This window comes from Cydia fagiglandana, chromosome 9 (assembly GCF_963556715.1).
Source record: "Cydia fagiglandana chromosome 9, ilCydFagi1.1, whole genome shotgun sequence".
NCBI classification, from domain to species: Eukaryota; Metazoa; Arthropoda; class Insecta; order Lepidoptera; family Tortricidae; genus Cydia; species Cydia fagiglandana.
In genome coordinates this window covers 12,297,275-12,304,489 of record NC_085940.1, presented here as the reverse complement: position 1 = coordinate 12,304,489, position 7,215 = coordinate 12,297,275, and positions in this window count along the sequence as shown.

Genomic DNA, 7,215 nt, shown 5'->3' with positions numbered 1-7,215 from the left:
TTAATACCTTGCTCGCGTAACTTAAATACATTCAATTCTAACAAACTGAAATCAAATCTGATTTCAGTTAAATTTAAAAGCATTTAATAAGATCAAAACAAAAATGTTTACCTATAGAAAGCTTATAAATTATTATTTCCGCTAATTTATTTAGAAATGAAATATTTTTTTTTTTATTGAACTTAGCAGAAAATTAGACATACTTGACACTAACCAATTTGTTAACCAATAACATACTTTTAAGAGTCCTGTGTAATAGATGTAAATATAGCACCGATTGTTTTTGGTGAGTCAAATGATATCGATGGTAAAAATCATACGATGGCCCGATGGGCCCATAACCTGCGTCAGAGAGTTATTTATCTCACTTTGTTTTTAGACGTGGTAGGTAGGTAAAATATGGGTAAGTACTTAAAGAGCATTTAAAAAGTACAGTGAAAGAACAGTTTTTTTCACCAGTACTAGAGTTCACTTTTATTAGCGATTTCATCAAGATGTAGCTTTATTGAATTATATTTGAGTGCTATAAAGTTAGAATGTAACTGTGAGATCCTCGTATTTCAGCCCGTACAATATTAGAACATTGAGCTTTATTGCTTAATATAAAAGTCCAGTTTTTACCCGACTACGGCAACGCAAAAGGAGGGTTATGATTTTGACCGGTATGTATGTGGGTATGTATGTATGTATGTATGTATGTATGTTCATCTGTTCCCTCATAACTTCTAAAGTACTTATTATAATTTAACAAACGATGAGTCATTCGAATCGACTTAATCGTCCGCTGGTTATAGGCTATATGGCGTCACAAAAAAATGAACACTGCGCCCTCTACAGGTCATAAAGTCACGAACCAAAAAAATTAAATTAAGTAATGATGACGTGTTATACATCATTGTAAAGAGCTCAATTAGCACATTTCAAATATATAAATATTGTTAGCTTTTGCACCCGGCTTTGCTTGCATGCGCCAGATAAAACATTAAATTTTCGGTTAGGTGATTCGAACTATGAATCTACAAGCGCTCTGGATTCTATCCGCGTGTTACGCGACTACGGCGATACAAGGAGGTTTTTGCAAAAGAAATTTGTTTGGCCGCTATACATGGTGTTTTTTTAATGTCCTGCAACATTTTATAATGTGAATAGGTATAGAAGTCAGCCAAAATGTATGAAACAGTCAATTTTTTTACAAGATACGTACGCATTCCGAAGCCGGGCGCCTTCGGGGCCCTCGTACTAAAATTGTCGGGCGTAGCCCGACGTACGCGTTCCAGAGCCGGGCGCCTTCGGCGCCCTCATACTAAAAGAGTCGGGCGGAGCCCGACGTACGAGTTCCAAAGCCGGGCGCTTTCGGCGCTCTCATACTAAACGTGTCGGGCGTAGCCCGACGTACGCGTTTCAGTACTAAAAGAGTCGGGCGTAGCCCGACATACGCGTTCCAAAGCCGGGCGCCTTCGGCGCCCTCATACTAAAAGAGTCGGGCGTAGCCCGACATACGCGTTCCAAAGCCGGGCGCCTTCGGCGCCCTCATACTTAAAGAGTCGGGCGGAGCCCGACGTACGCGTCGCAAAGTCGGGCGCCTTCGGCGCCCTCATACTAAAAGTGTCGGGCGTAGCTCGACATACGCGTTCCGAAGCCGGGCGCCTTCGGCGCCCTCATACTAAAAGAGCCGGGTGTAGCCCGACGTACGCGTTCCAAAGCCGGGCGCCTTCGGCGCCCTCATACTAAAAGAGTCGGGCGTAGCCCGATATACGCGTTCCAATGCCGGGCGCCTTCGGCGCCCTCATACAAAAAGAGTCGGGCGGAGCCCGACGTACGCGTTTCAAAGCCGGGCTCATACTAAAAGTGTAGGGCGTAGCCCGACATACGCGTTCCAAAGCCGAGCGCCTTCGGCACCCTCATACTAAAAGAGTCGGGCGTAGCCCGAAATACGCGTTCCAATGCCGGGCGCCTTCGGCGCCCTCATACTAGAAGAGTCAGGCGGAGCCCGACGTACGCGTTCCAAAGCCGGGCGCCTTCGGCGCCCTCATACTAAAAGAGTCGGGCGTAGCCCGACATACGCGTTCCAAAGCCGGGCGCCTTCGGCGCCCTCATACTTAAAGAGTCGGGCGGAGCCCGACGTACGCGTCGCAAAGTCGGGCGCCTTCGGCGCCCTCATACTAAAAGTGTCGGGCGTAGCTCGACATACGCGTTCCGAAGCCGGGCGCCTTCGGCGCCCTCATACTAAAAGAGCCGGGTGTAGCCCGACGTACGCGTTCCAAAGCCGGGCGCCTTCGGCGCCCTCATACTAAAAGAGTCGGGCGTAGCCCGATATACGCGTTCCAATGCCGGGCGCCTTCGGCGCCCTCATACAAAAAGAGTCGGGCGGAGCCCGACGGACGCGTTCCAAAGCCGGGTGCCTTCGGCGCCCTCATACTAAAAGTGTCGAGCGTAACCCGACGTACGCGTTCCAAAGCCGGGCGCCTTCGGCGCCCTCATACTAAAACAATCGGGCGTAGCCCGACGTACGCGTTCCAAAGACGGCCGCTATCGGCGCCCTCATAGGCACTAAAGGAGTCGGGCGTAGCCCGATATAGGCGGCGCTCTGCGTGCATTTTTGTACTGAGGACACCCTCGCAAAAGTAATATAAAGTGACTTCAAAAAGTTAGTAACGAAATCATGACCCCAAAATTAATTAAATAAAAAATAAGTTCAAAAACTAAAACCCGACTACTGCAAATCGCGCTCTAAAAAGTATGAAACAAGATAGAATTCTTATCTAAAATTATCAAGCAGGAAATATTATAAATGTTACCATTGTTTTATATAAAAATACAACGTAATATAATTTACTGATTTTTTTATCTATTTACAGAGATTCAGAGGATCGCCGTGGTCGTATGCCACGATTATAAACTTAAAAGTAATGTGGCATACGACCACGGCGATCCTCTGAATGTCTGTAAATATATAAAAAAATCAGTAAATTATATTACGTTGTATTTTTATATAAAACAATGGTAACATTTATAATATTTCCTGCTTGATAATTTTAGATAAGAATTCTATCTTGTTTCATACTTTTTAGAGCGCGATTTGCAGTAGTCGGGTTTTAGTTTTTGAACTTATTTTTTATAAATAATTGACCTGATTATGATACGTTATGACTAAATTTCTTTGGTGAATAACATTGTCCGTGACACATGAGGTCAGCGTTACCTACGTTACGCGTTACGCTGAATCGAGTTTATCATTTTTTCCCCACCTCAAAAAGTGCTCAGCGCCGCTAAAGAAGTTTTCACTTCAAAAATAATTTACTTAACGAAATTGTGAGATTTTTTTACGTTTTTATGTTAATTGGTTAAATAAGGTGGAAAGTTCTTATAAAGTTATTGCCGCGACCACCACTTACAAGTTTTTGAATTTACTGCCCACGGGTTATATTAACACGGTGGTTAGTAATAGTTATTAACATAAAACCAAGCAATTATTTTAATGAGGATAATTATGACATCAGTGTCATCACAAATATAAAATAACATTAATGCCAACTGTTTTATTATTAAATTATTAATAATGTATTCCACTGTTTACTAAGAAAATATAATAAACAAATACCTATCTAGGTACTTTGTACTCTGATTCATAGCTCAGCTACTAGTTACACTACGGGTCTCTCTCTCTCTCTCTCTCTCTCTCTCTAGTCGTTTTCTTCATTGCTGAAGGTCGTGTCCGTCTTGAAATTTTCTGATGATCTCTGTCACCAATCGGTTCCATCCCACCCTGCTCTCGGCCTTCTTCATGGCGGTTGCTATTGTGAGGCCTGTAAGGGTAGAGACCTGATCCGACCACCGAGCAGGAGATCTGCCACGCTCACGCACTACGGGTCTAAGAGTTAAAAAATCCCTATTTTTAAAAACCTTAACGCTGCATAATAGGTTTGATATTATGAATGCATATGCATTATAATAAGATAGGTACTTAAGTATTTACTCAATATTTTCAGCGAAGCAAGTTATCATCTAAAAGATTCCAGTGAAAAATAATACGAACAATGCTTTTTTGTTTTGATAGCCCACGCAGTGCAAGTGTTAATTTAAACATCAAACTTCTATGAAATTTTGACGTATAAATACCACTTGCACTACGTGGGCTATCAAAATTGCTGCAGACTTTTCTTAGTCTAACTCTAGTCAAATCAGTATAATTTTTCGAAACTTCAAAACGATTTGCCACTTTTCCTTTTAGTAGGTACGTACATGACATTAACATTTATCAAACAATAGAGTCTGGCTACTGAAATATTACCCAAAGTTTTGGCGGGAAATTCAAAAAATCTTGGGCTGGTCACACTGTGTGTAGTAGGATTTATAGTTTTGATACTAGAAAATATTTTTGATTTTCCGTGCACACGTAAGGTACCTGATAAAATAAGTTAAATATACGTTGACGTGCACTCAAAGTCAGCTCACATAATTTATACCACTATTTAAAGTACAGTTAACGACAAACACATAAGTTTACGGTCCAATGTTTTGATTTTATTGATATTTTCTAGAACTTCTAGTTTATCCGTTTTTTTTTACACACTTGTTTCAGGTATTAATAAATGCACGTACTTAATCAAAGTTATAGGGAAATGTTAGAAATAGTACTTAAAGTATCAAAATATTATTAGAGCACCAACCTACTAAATTATTTACGACTTGTAAACATTGCAGTTTTTCGTTAATAATCGCTTCACGTCGACTTCGCACATTGTCTTAATTATTTAAGAGCTTAAATAATAGTTTGCGGACCACACTCGGCATAGTCATTATTAATATTATTTAAGTGTTATTTAAAATAAACGCCTTATAAACCGCAAACAATTTGAATGAATGACATAAATTGACAACAGACTTTTAACTTTTTTTAAAAGCATAGACAATTGGTGATGCAACAAGGAAATATTTGTCAACAAAATTTGGCTAGCCAGACTCTACTAACGATCCGCATTTGTTGACAATTCTTCTTGACCCTAATCAAACTGACAACGTAAAATTTTTTCGCGAAAATCGCCAGGACAGAGGTGAAAAATGTTGTATGAAAACTTGCAACTTTAAATGCATTTTTTATCGAAACTATTGCATTCTAAAATGAAGTCAAAATCAGTCTATCGAGTCAATTTTTTGCAAGCTTTCTAATGGTACCTCACACGATTCTTACAATTGAAAAAAAATTCAGCCTACCCCTCTCGACCCCCTAAATTTACCCCTAAAATCAGAAATAAGCAATTTTGACTTATTCACAATGTTAGTGATGGTACTTGCCATAACTATTCCAAATTTTAGGTACCTGCATCAAACGGTCTTTGAGAAAAACGCATTTAACCGATTTGCAAGACCGATAAGTGATCCCATAAGAGCACCGTGAACAAAGTTTTGTACGGTGCTCTAAAAAACAAAAAAAAGCCATGTTCATATTATTTTTTACTGGAAACTTTTAGATGATAACTTACTTCGCTGAAGATATTGAGTAAATAGTATCTTATTATAACGCATATGCATTCATAATGTGATACCTATTATGCAGCGTTTAGCATCGATAAGGACCATCTAATGACCCATTGTCCATCGTGGTGGACATTCGGTAATGAATACTAAATACTCCCGATATTACAACTGCTTAACGAGACACAAAGTAATTAGGTTACACTTTTAAATATGCGTAGTTAGGCAGTGAACAATTGAACATGCGTGACATGCGTGAAAATATTAATTAGTTTATTAAACTAGTAATTAATTTATTTTAGTGATACCACTGTGTATAACTTATTAGTTTGTATAAAATTAGTTTATTTTGTTGTTTATGGGCGTTTTACACTTAAAAGTGTACCATTTTTTTTAATCCATTAAGTTTTGGGTTATTTCTACTCAGAATCACGAGGACTATCGATTTAAAAAGAAAAAAATGTGACCCAAAACAAATGACAGTTAGGTAACACATTTTCACATACAATATATTTTCAATAGTCCTCGTGATTCTGAGTCTATATAACCCAAAAGTTAATGGTATTTCAAAAAAAAGTAAATAGTAACATTTTTCCTGAAACCCCCTTTATAAACTAGTTATAGCACCATTTTCGTGTAAATTGAGCGATGCCGCAATGTCGGTCCTAACAGACAGATTCGCGCTATACCTAAAGGCTCCTTTTTTTACCTGTTCATATGGAACCCTAAAAATTAGGCTAAAATGTGCATGTGTGAGTGAATTTGTATCACTTTATTTAGTGCTATTTTAACAGCTCGGGCTTTTGGCTCGGCACAGGTAAGTGATGCGCGCGGTATACGTAGAGAATACGAATATGCAGGTGCAGGTATTTAGCATTAGCCTTTTGAGCGCCATAATCATTCAATTTATTGTTTACGTTTAAGGCAAACAATCCAAAGTACTTATTTTATGTAAACATAGAGTTCTTTTACAATGTGCGCAATTGAAACATCTGAGGGCCGATTTTTGAATTTCGAGCGCTCGATTTCGTCACTTTAAAGTCTGTGGCAAACGGCGAAATGATAATTTGGAAATACGAGTAATAGATATTGAAAATTGACTGAAATGTTTAGGTCATTCTGAGAAACTTTTACTATGGGACCAAGGACCAACCCCGAAAACGCGAAAAAAACATTGCATGTTTCATACATTTTGCTGGTCTGATGTTGAAATTTCCTATGGGAGAGTAAATTTTTTTTCGCGATTTCGGGGTTGCTCCCATAGTAAAAGTTGCTTAGTATGACCTAAAACGGGTTTGAGTAATTGCTTTTCGTTCTGTTACATACTGTATTGCAGGGATAATCACGAAATCGAAAGCTCGAAAAAATAAAACGAAATCACAGGGGGCCATAGTGCGCTTGATTTGTGAGATTTGTCCGAAATAAGGTAAATGTACGCTCCACCGAACGCTTAAGACCTAGACTTACGTTTCTTTTTTTAATTAGTTCTGGTATTTGCATACGAATATGTTCAATACTAAAATTGACTCTTAGATAAATTTGTCCTCATTTAAACATAACTATAAATTACTGAAATGATTGGACGTATATTAAAAATATTTTTAAAATCATTTCTTCCAGTTTCCTTGATTGTACCATTTACCGAACTAAGAAAGGTGATTTGCACATTATACCGAATAGGGAGACCGCATTACCGAACTAGGAAATAATTGTATGAAAATATGGTGTTGAGTGGTGCCC